Here is a 12,029-nt window from a genome sequence, read left to right as displayed (position 1 = left end):
GCTAAATTTTGATACTCTTGGGCTATTCTAGACCAAGTGAATCATGAATCAGAAAGTAAGCTTTGAACAATAAAGCAAAGTAACTTGCAAGGTAAAACATAGGATAGGATTATTTAAGCATAAGTAAAAATGTAAGGGTGCCTTGCTCATGAAGAGCTTTGCATTAGGGTGGCTTGCAAGAGTGTTAGCTTGCATTGGTAATAGCTTGCCTTGATTGGGGTAGGAGTCAAAGTTTTCCTCCTCCTCTTGGGTGTAGTCTTCCTCCTCTGGATACTCCTCGTTACTAGCGTCTATACACGAATACGAGGTATACAATCACCACATAAGCTTAAGTGTTAAGCTAAACACACCAAGGATGCACACAAGCCTATGCTAGCTTCACATCTTATTAGCATGGTGATTTCCTTGGTTTAGGTTAAAGAAAATAATTTCCCCTTCATTATAATTACTTGTTAGTATAGCTTCTTAATGCTTTGGAGAAAAATAATTTACTCTCATTATAATTATTTGTTGGTATAGCTTCTTAATGCTTTGGAGAAAATGATTTCCTCACATTGAATCTTATTTAAGATTTAATCTCTTCAAATAATAATAAGGTATGGATTTTAGTTGACTAGGGTCAACATCTCATATCTATTATTTGAGAGTGGGATTTAAATGAGGTGCTATACCTCATGCATTTTAATACTAGCATGATCATGATTTAATGTCTCTAAGTAACCAAGCATGAGGCTTATTAGACCAAGGTCAGTACCTCTATTTGGATTACTTAGGATCACAATTTAAATGAGAGAGTAGCTCTCATACTATTAAACCCATTGATGTGTATGTGTTAAAGGGACTAGAAATAGCTCCATTACTCCTATTTAGTTTTAGTCCATGATCATGTAAAACAACTATACTATATTTTTGCATAAATAATTAGAGTATGTTAAATGTGATTTATGAGAGTTGGATTCAACTCAAAATACTTTGTAGTGAATTTTTAATATTTATTGGAAGTTAGAAAAGGCTCTGCCTTGTTATTTTTGTCATTTAAACTCAATTACTAACTTGGACCTGAGGCCAGTGGCATTATTTGGACAATTTCATGAGCTTTCTAAATATATAAAATTGGTAAAATTTGGTGCAGTAGTTTGAAAGTTATTAAATTTTGAATTGAGCAGCAGTATTTGAATTTAACTAAATAAACTAAATGAAGTTTGAATCGGCGGGCCGCGCGGGAAACCAAAATGGGCCGAAACAAAATAAACAGAGCAGCACGGCCCAGCAGCACAGCCCGTGTGCGCGGGCCGCCTGACGAGGTGGGGGCCACCCGTCAGTGGCTCTTAACTGAGCGAAGCGGTACGCGCTAAGGGAGCCGTTGGATCAGAACCTGATCGCACGGCCGTGGGGCATCGTCGTCTCCGACGAGATCCCGGCGTGCTGGCGGCGTACCTAGGGGGTCGGAGAGCGCTGTAGGCTGCCGGCGATCGGTGGCGAGGTGCGTGGCGTCGTTGGCGAGGGTGATGAAGGCCCTGGTACCGTGGCGGAGCTTGAGGAGGCGTGGATCACTGGCGATGGTCTGCGAGCTCCGGCGGCTGCGAGCTTCAAATTAGGGCGGCTCCGGCGAGATAGGGTTCGATTGGGTGGTCGAGGAGGGGCAGTGAGGAGAGGGGAAGAGATGAGTGTGAAGGAGAGGTGCTCTGGACGCGTCTATTTATAGGGGAAAGAAGGTGCTGCGAGTGCCGGGGAGAGTCGAGCATGGCGCGGCCGCTCCGGCCTGCGAAAGGGCGTGGCGAGGACGGCATCTTGTAGGCGGCATCATGGCGATGCTCAAGGCGTAGCTGGCACGTCCAGGGAGTGATAGGATCGCTCGCGCTTTTGTGATGATCGCGGCAGTACGCACGGTAAGATTCCGACGAGGACGACGGCGACGATGCAGGGGCGTGCCCTGGAGGCTGTCTAGCTGCTAGGGGGTGGCGAGGAGATGCGTGATGCAGCGGTAGCCTTTGCAGAAGAGGACTAGGGTGATCGAGCGCGCGGCGTCCTGGCGCGCTCCAGAGCGCAGTGAGCGCGTGACTGGCACGTCCTGGCATGGTGCTGGGCGTGCTGGTGCTGGCCAATGCCGTGGCTCGGCAAGCTCGGGCCATGCACTGGCATGCTCCTGGTGCTGAGTAGGTGCTTGTAGACATGGTGGAGGAAGGAGGGGAAAGCCAGGCTGATCAAGTGCATGCATGGCCGGCATGTGCACGACATGGCTTAGTTTAGGTTTTTTCCACGCTTTAATCGATGGGGTAAGGACGTGGCTTGATGCAGGGGTTGCAGTAGATGCTCATCATCACCAGATAAAGATGGTTTAGGCCAAAATCCAGTGTGTAATTGAGTGTAGCACCAATCTGGAAAGATGCCTGCCAACTGTTCGATGAAATGGCCGCAAGAGAAGAATATTTGAATTTTGGAAATCTTTTTGGTGCACTTCATTCTTATATTTAATGTGATGGAATGGTGGTGGTGGTGTCCATTTTGGTGAACATTTGCAACATTTCCAAAATGGGATCATCTACACTTTGTTTCAAAGTCCTATTTTGTCAAATTGTTTCTGGTCAACCTGGTCAAAGTTAGGTATGGTGGTCAATGTGAAAGTTGTTGACTTTGACCTGGTCTTGGATGACATGGTAATAGTTGATCAAGTATGGTTTGAAGAAATGTCAAAACCAGGGGTAAAGTAGTGAACATTTTATAAAACTCAATTTTGACCATTATCACATGTATGTTGGTTTTGAGATTTCCTTTGGTTGGATTCTTGTTTCTTTGATTCAATTGTGTTTGTTTATCATATATATGTATTCTACAAGCAAGAGATCAAGCAATGATGGCCTTAGGTAAAGATTTTCAATTTGGCCTAAGGTGTAGGTGAGTTAGAATGGAAATTTCTCTCTATTTGCTTTCTCTCCATTTGATTTGACTTTTCTTGACTCTAGTGTGTCTCTTATTAGTTTAGAAACATTTTCAACCCATTGAAACCATTTCAAATGGTCTTGTTCAAAGATTTGCAAAAATGGCCATACCCCATAAGAGGTGAGGTGTCATATTTCATTATTCATGCCAATTGTTGATCTTGCTTTACTTGGAAATGGGTTAGGGTCAATCTAATGTTATATTTGGTTGAGAGATGGTTTCACATCCTTTGGTAAAGGTTTAGAGTCATAGAGCAAGAATTGGGTATTATGGCTATGTGTCACATATGCCTCTATGCATATGTTGCTTTTGATTTTTTTATTTGACTTGGGTTTACCCTAATAGTGTTGTTGAGTGTGGAAATGGTATATAGGAGTGATCCCACCATTCACAACAAGTCTTAGGTTCAATATTCCTAATTTCATAAATTTGCATTTTTACTCTCATATGCCTCTATGGCATTTTTAGTTTCTTTTAATTCTCTTTGGTTTCACTTGGGAATTGGGTTTGATAAGTGCTAGATGGGGTGTATGAAGGTTTTCCAAATCTCTAAACAAAGTATAAGGGTCTAGGGTAAAGATTTGTAACAATAGTCATAGGCACATATACCTTTTTCTTATTTAATTTCTTTTTATTTTATTTTAGCTAGGATGGTGATAAGAGGGGTGGGGTTTAGGGTTTAAGATCATTTCTATTACTAACAACAAGCAATCATAGCAATAAAACAATAATCAAGCAAGATCACTAGGTATCACACTTTATTTAAGAAAAGTTTTTGTTGGTTCCAAAATTTGGAACTAGAGAAATTCATTTTCTTCTTTGTTTGAAAATTTGGGATGTTACAGCCTTAATGCTTCCCGAGGCGAAGGTGGTGAATTGCCAGTAAGGCGAGAGTGAGTTCCATCCAGGCCAGAGCAGTCAAAGTTCTGATGCTGGCGGCAGCAGTTTCCAATCCGGACAGAGTAGCCATGCAGCAGGTGGTCATGATGGTAGTGTCGAGCTTGAAAGCGAGGATGAAGAAGAAGACCAGATGCAGAACATGATGGACGAGGAAGACGAGGATGGAGTGGACTATGAGCTTGACTCAGATGAATCCGGTGGATCCGATACTTCGTATGATAACGACGAGGAGGATCCGATCCCCTCTTCTTGGAACCATGATTTGTCGGATGCAATGATAGTCGATGATCGACACGATTCTGCCTGGGAGTACAACATGAACACCATCTCAGTTGGTGCTAGATATGCTGACAAGAGACATCTGCAGGAAGCAATCACTCAGTGGGCAATGAACATGCAAAGGGTATTCAGAACCACCGTTTCAAGTCAGAAATTCTTGACAGTGGTCTGCCCTTCGACGATGCAGCATTCTCCGCCTTGCTGCTAGGCTCGAAGTCGTCGTCCGAGTCGACGACCGGTGGTGCAACACTCTTCCCCTTCGAGGACTTGGCACTCTTGCCCTTCGATGATGCAGATTTCTTCGCCTTGCTGCTAGGCTCAAAGATATCATCGTCGTCCTCACTCTCAACCGTCCACAACCATGGATAGTTGAAATCCCTTTCCCTATCTCGTTCATTCTTCCAAGTTAGTGACTTCCACTTCTCATTCAACCTGATAAGCTCACACCTTATCTCCCGTGGGCTGCGAGCAGGCATCTTCTTCAATGGCCACCCATAAGAATATTTCTCAAACTCCCTACCCACCTTACGGAGCAAGGCATCGCTACTGATGAACTCCTCAAATGTGTCTACCTTACCCTCCCTCATCACTTTGCGGGCCTCGTCTAGAAGAGGTTTGGCCATGGATTCGGTGAAAAGATGGGGGGATTCTTATATGGGGGATCCATCTTGCTGAGACAATACACTGAAACAGAAGGAAACACTGGGGGGGGTTTTATAGGCTAGAAGGGATGACTTTCGGCAAGAAGATGTGAGCGGGAAAAATTCGGCGGGAGATTAGGGCGGGAGTAAAAGGCGGGAAAAAATGAGCGGGAAAAATTGGCGGGAGATTACGGCGGGGGTAAAAGGCGGGAAAAACTGAGCGGGAAAAATTAGGCGGGAAACAATAATACTAAAACTGAAATGAAGATACATTGCAGCTCAAATAAAAATAGGGTTTATCACTACAACGGAATTTAAGATACAACGACACTACAACGAAATTTAAGATACAGCTGAAATTAAGATACATAGCCAATACGACACATCACACTACTTTCCCTGCGTCTACCGTGGCCATTTTCCAGACTTGTCGCCGCGTTCTTCTGCCGCTTGCGCTTCAGCAGCTCTTTCCCTTAGTCTCTTCCTCTCCGCTTCACGAGCCTCCCTGCGCACCTCTTCCTCTCGCAAACCTACGTGCAGCCTCATCATCCATCCTCTTCGATTCACCTCTCGATTACGAGCTTGTTCCGCCCTTAGTTTCGTATCCGCCTCTCTCGCTCCGCTTTCTCATTAGCACGGACCTTTTCCCAACGCTCCTCCTCAAAGAACGTTGCCCACGCACGGCGCTCGTTTCTCCTCAACCTCCTCGCGTGCCCAATCCGGCTGCTCCGTGTCTATCCAGTGAAACCATTTGCATAGGGGCGGGGAGACTACAACACAAACAAGAATAACAGTAAATCAAATTCACAAACATAATTAAGCCAACATAAAATTATGTCGAAACATACCGGCGGCCTGGTGGACGACGAAGCTGAACTACGGGGTGGATCATGCTCATAGCTCGCACACATGAAAAATTTCATGCCGAACTTGTCGGAGAAATCCTCCACCTGCTTAACCTTAGCAACACGGCCGCACCAACAACGCTCCGCAGTCACACCGGGGGGTAAACTTGCAGCCTTCGCCTTCACCGGCCTAAACTCCGGGTCAGAGCACGGCACACTCATGATGGCTAAGAGTGAGCAAACAGCACAAAGATAGAGATACAAGAACTTGTGCAATCCAGAGTAGCGCTGCCTGCTTTTATAGGCTAAAATTCGACACCAGCGCGGGAGATGGTGGCGGGAAGGACTGGCGGGATAAAATTGGCGGGAGATGGTGGCGGGAAGGAGTGGCGGGAAGGGTGGCGGCAAGGGCAGGCGGAAAACTGTGTGAACGCAAAAAAGCGGGAAAAATTGCTGCTTGGGTTCAATAAGCCCGATTCAGTGGAATCGGGTTCACCTAGCCCGATTTTTCAAAATCGGGTTCACCGACCCCGATTCATTTAAATCGGGTTCTTATACCCCGAATTTTTCTGGTTTGTTCTGGCGCAGCACAGGTATTCCAGAAATCGGGGTTCTCCAACCCGACTTTGGCAATTCGGGTTTCTCTAACCCGATTTTGTGAATTCGGGTTCCACCACCCCGACGGTGTATTATTTCTGAAATTTGCTACAAATGAATATTATTTCTGGAATTAATAATAAAAAGTGTATTATTTAAAAAAAATTCGCCTCCTCAAGAGAATAGTGTGACACTGAGCGTATGAATCGAACCATCATCTTCAAAACTCGATGCATGCTATCCAATGCTGGTGTGCCTCTAGCGCATGCTACTTCATCAACAAGTTATTGTGTCGTATTTTAACATATTTGCATCATAACAAAGTTTTCACAATGGTTTTACATTGATTTACAGGATTTTCCACGTGATTCTAAATTTTACCAACTCTGCAGAATAGAGAAAACTGAGAAAACTTGTTTTATGCATTTTGAACTTTCGGGAACCTTCGGAATCGACATTTTGCCACGTTTTTTTCTTTTACCACCACCTTTTTTTTTGCGACCATATGACCACCTAATTTGAGAACAAGAAAACGCGGCAAGCAATTGTAGCGCATTCAGCCAGGCAAAATGGCTTGGATCGGAAGCCATGTAAAAGGGAGCAGAGGAGCCTTTCATCGCAGCAAGCTTCGGGCGAAAGCAGACAGATGATTTATCCACAAAGTTATGCAAGTTTTTAAAATGTACTAGTACAAATGCCCGTGCGTTGCTACGGGTTTTTAAATTTTATTTCTCAATGCACATATATAATTCACAATTACTATAGAAATTCGAAACAAATAAGAGATATCATAATATACTACAATATGATAATACTGAACGCAATAACAAGACAACATTGTTGTGCATCTGCATGGTTTCAAGTTCTAGGTCTTCTTGTTACCCTTCAGCGGTAAGTCCCACACATGTGTTCTAGGCTGTCATAACTGTCAATTCAACAACCTCTGTTTTTGAATGTATTATTATCTCATAAAACGTAGGTGCTGCAAACACAGATATAATTGGAGCTATACTTCTTTCATACTTGATATTGAGTGGCATGTCCAAACAACACCTTTATATTCATAATTAAATGTCTATGTGCTTCCATGCATGGGGTATCAAATATTTTTTTCATATCGTCATTTTACTTTAATAGGCAACTCACTCCAACAACACCACTACATACTCCTATAGTCCTCCTACTTCAACATGTCACTGGCCCTTATGTACTAATATTTTGTCCAACTCTGGTAAATCTTAGTCGATTCTATAATTTCCAGGGCCCATGAATTTAGAGTTGCTATGAGATAACATACAAACATGTATTGTTAGTATTTCCTTTTCCTCTTTTACAGTGACCACCTGCATCATCGCCTTAGTTTCCTGGATGTCTCTCCTCAGCTCCTCCATCCTAGCCCGACCGATGTACCATGGGTGGAGCACGAGCAAACGAAGCTCGACGAAGTCCCCGAATGGCGAGACAACAATGTTGAGCACATGCGTAATACCGACATTGCGTGAAGCACGAGTGGGAGAAGTTCATGTGAAGTCAGCAGAAGAACAGGAAGGCAATGTCTAAGGAGGAGCAGAATTGCAAGACGGGGCAAGGCACGTCTTGCTACATGTTGATATTTATTGAATATAAAAAAGGGCACTGAAGGCAAGTGATTTTTACAACATGTAGTTTCTCCCTGTCCAATTATGTCATCTAACTGACTGCCCTAATGTGTGATGAAACAACACCCAATAAGCAGCCTGATATTAAGTGTATTTAGCATGCTATTATTTTTGTTCTTTTATTACCATATTGGAAGCGATCACAAGTACAAACGATTGGGTGTTCTAGCTAAAGTAATGCACTTTGCAGTGAATTACTTCAAAGCGGAAGAAAAAGGTTTAAGGCATTGAAAATATATTTAAAGAAAGTCAAATGGCATATATCTCTTGTTCTGAAGTATACCAAATTCGAATGGCATGTATCTCTTGTATGTGAAATATATAATCTTATAGCTATACCAGATCAACAAAGAAATAATATTTGAGAAGATTTGAGATAGTAGGTCTACAACTAAACATTTGGCATACTTATTCCAAGTCGGTCAAAAACTACCAAATCTTCCTGAGTTATCTAATTCTTGATTTGAGTGGCAACCCTAATAAGAGGAGAAGAAGAAAAAAGTGTGCAATAATTTTACCCAACGCAGAGAAGTACATGTCAAATCACACTAAAAGATCCCGTGTTCTCTTCCTTTTGATTGCCATCTCGGTATATCCCTAGTACCAACTGTACATGGTAACAAATGAACCGTGCACCAACAATCAATCTGAGCACCTGGGAAAAAATCACCAGAATTAAACTTGTGGGTGCCGAGTGAGATAGCGTTGCATGGCCTTCTTTAGGTGATTGCGTGCAAGGACTCTCCCCGCCAGTCGCCGTTGCCAGCCGCTCTACATGGTTAATGTGAATTTTGGTAAAGAATGAGGTTCGCATGATAAAAAAGCATCAGGGGACACAACTTGATTTCTGGAAGTTCTTTTAATGCAAATTGGAGCGTGTGCAGGCGTAATGCTAATACCTTTTTTTCCTAGACAACGTCGAATGCAATATGTAAGATGCGAAAGCTGAATAATCTCTGATTTCATAGGTAGTAATATTTATCGTATGTCAAGATTAGTATTTAAGCTCTGACTTTATATATCATGTTAAGCCCCACAAGCAATAGACCCTATACCCAACAAAAACTGCAAACGGAGGCTGAGCTACATGTAGCATTTTATTTTTAAAAATTCGGAATCATAGTTTAAGTTTTGAAAAAATATGAAAAAAAAAATCCTGGATGTAAACAATGATGAAATTTACAAACGTGCAAAATCTCAATGTAAAATTCTTTGTATTTTAGACTACACAAAAATAATAAAATCTGATAGGTTTTATAGTTTTGAAATGTGCACTATTCACTATTCTCATATACACATATTTGTCATTTTTGTGTAGCCTAAAGTACTAAGAATTTATATTGAGATTTTGCATGTTTGTAGATTCCATCATTGGCTACATCTAGGATTTTTTTTTCATATTTTTTTGAAACTTTAAAATATGATTTTAGATTTTTTGAAAATAAAGAGCTACATGTAGCTCGGCCTCCATTTATCCACTCTCCTATACCCAACCTAAATTCAGATTTCTCTTATTTCTCTTCATAAAGACATAAACAATACCCAAGCACCATAGCTCAATGAAAAGCAACAGTCATATGTAATTTCTTAACGACTGGAAGAACAAGCAAAAACCTGATGGGCTGCTGGTGCTGGTACGTGGATAGGACTCGCTTGGACTTGGGAGAGGCGGAGGGCCAGAGGGAGCTACTTGACCTCCTTATTGCAAAGCAGAACTGAAAAAATGTCGTAAGCTATTTCCTACCAATGAACCAAGCATAAATACAATCTATTGAGACCTTCAGTATATTTCTCTCACTGAAACCATATAAGGATGCAACTGGTCATACATGCTTATTGAAAGCACAACAACTACCAGAAAATATAGCACAGATCAAGAATTCAGTATAATAGTATTCCTTCTCACGCTTGACTCCATGTGCATCCACCTTATATCAAGGTTATTAACTCCACGTGGCCTCTTTTACTGAAAGATGCTCTGCTATGACCTGTAGTAAAAAAAAAGTATGTGAGGCAAATAATTAGTATGAGCATATTACGTTTGATCTATGGTGAACAAGTATTCCATATAGTAGGTCAGAAGAATTTATGTTCATTTATTTTCATGGAACATGCACAAACAATAATCTTCAATTATGTATCAGAAAAAAAATTCAGTGAGTAGGATGCTAATTAGGGGCTGTGTTCAAGAAAATTAGGCTAGACAAATTATCCTGTTGCAATAAGTACAACCAGACCTTGCATTTTTAGTCTAGTAGTAGAACAAAAATAAGAATCACCAAGAGGGCAGATATAAGAGGTGCAATCTAGCTAGTATAGAAATAAAAAGGGATATCTCCAGGGTTTACTTAGATTCTACACCCTCTGTTTCAAAAGCTTTGGCAATTTCGGTCTCCTAGCCAACACAATACAACATAATTTCAGTCTAAAATAATAACTTCCATGATTTAAAGGGACAAAAATAAGACTTAATACGAATCATCAAACATTTGCTACCCGTATGTCATTCTATTCTTCCCTGAAGACCTACATACCAGAACGGCTTTGGGGCTGCCACGGTACTCTTAAATGCTCGGCTATGATGAAAGAGCATATTCTCTATATCCGTCGTAAATTCCTAAGAAAATAAGCCGACGCGGTGAAACAAATGTAGAAGTAGGCGCCGCAATTTCAGCAGCACGAAGTACATGTAAAAAAGTGCACACAATCATATGTAATCAATAACAAAAAAGCAAAGCACGCACACATTCAGCAGCACGAAGTTAACCTTATACCTACGGGAAATTTCTGATGGATCTATATGCAGCAGCTGACCACTCGAACTCATGCAGTCAGCGAAGCCAAATTTCCACATTTGTGACAGGGAAGAAGTCCAAACAAATCAGCCAAAGTGACCAGCGGAATGAACCAGAGATGAGGCACGATCGTACGATCCGTCAGACTCACATAGGCAACTTCTGGACGGAAGATCTGTCTGACGCTGACCATGCCATGCTCGTGCATTGATCTTTTCCCTCCCCTCTGGCTAGCTTCTCTCCGGCGCTGGTCGTCCCCGTCACTTCCAATCGAGCTCGCGCACGATGTGGCTGCTGTGTAACCCGCGTCTCTGCCAACGACGCCGGGAGGGAAGTCAACCCAGAGAAGGCGCATAGCCAACTGGCGCGCCACCATGTCCACCGACAATGGCTCGATCTGAAAACCCCCAATGCAGTGCGAGTCGTTGCCGGGTATGACAACACTGGCCCTCATGGTTCGGGTCTTCGTTCAGTGGCAGCAATTGCTGCCATTATCCGCCACTTTATTCGCCGGGCAAGGCACCTGGAAGGGAGCATCCATGTCCGACCGGATCCTAAGAAGCCCCAATGTCTCCAGCTATGGACGCCAGCGCCGACAGCCGCGGCTTCCTCGTTGGTCGCCACCTTGATTGACCTGTCCTCTGTATCGTCCATAGGGTATGTATATATACACCTTCACATAGCTAATTTGCATGTCCTTTGTACCGTTTGCTCTAAAATATTGTAAACAATTAGAGCAGTTTTTAAAAAATGTTTTGCTAGAGTTGCCGTTCTAAATTAACTGAAATTGAAGAGAGATGTTTTTATTACTCTAGAAAATAAGTGCACTGCCACCGGACTTGCCTCCTCGTACATCATATAAAATCATAACAGAGAATCCATAACTCCCTGCTTACACAACTACTTGTATGTATCTAAGTTTGATCAATATAAAAATTGGGAAATGGATTAGCAAATGAAACAATTGTGCATTTTCATGGCTTCTATCGTACCTTTGCATCTGCACAAAATCCCCAGATAAATTTCGTCTCCATCCATCCATTGGGCTTGATAATTGGTATCAGTGTCATGATGGTTAGAGAAAGATCCCAGTTTGATACAAAAACAATCAACAAAGCAGGAAAAGAATTCTCCACAGCCAGTTGAAGTGTTCCCCGCAAGCCCCCTGAATTTTGCAATTCAGTTAGTTTCAGCCGCACATCTTCCAGGTTGACCTGCTTAACCAACTTTGCAATTTTGAAAGCATTTAGCCTGAGACAACATTGGGCATCTAGTATCCAACTCCACATGTTTCCTCGTAATATTTAAATGAGTGGCAAATTTTTAATCAACATAGAAAAACGCGTACCTTACCTGGCAACTTGAAAGACCAGA

The 12,029-nt window shown here is 42.4% G+C and overlaps 1 long non-coding RNA gene across 1 annotated transcript; it reads right to left on the bottom strand.

Moving 5' to 3' along the window:
- Positions 1 to 9,631: 9,631 nt before the first annotated feature.
- LOC124698094 lies at positions 9,632 to 11,824 on the bottom strand. The gene is made up of 2 exons (XR_007000879.1): positions 11,648 to 11,824; positions 9,632 to 9,848 (listed from the first exon to the last, which is right to left on the bottom strand). It is a non-coding gene; the product is annotated as an uncharacterized LOC124698094 (long non-coding RNA).
- Between the last annotated feature and the right edge of the window lie 205 nt (positions 11,825 to 12,029).

Source organism: Lolium rigidum, chromosome 3 (genome assembly GCF_022539505.1).
Source record: "Lolium rigidum isolate FL_2022 chromosome 3, APGP_CSIRO_Lrig_0.1, whole genome shotgun sequence".
NCBI lineage: Eukaryota > Viridiplantae > Streptophyta > Magnoliopsida > Poales > Poaceae > Lolium > Lolium rigidum.
Note: the sequence above shows the minus strand (reverse complement) of the source record. Positions and strands in the feature narration are given on the sequence as shown.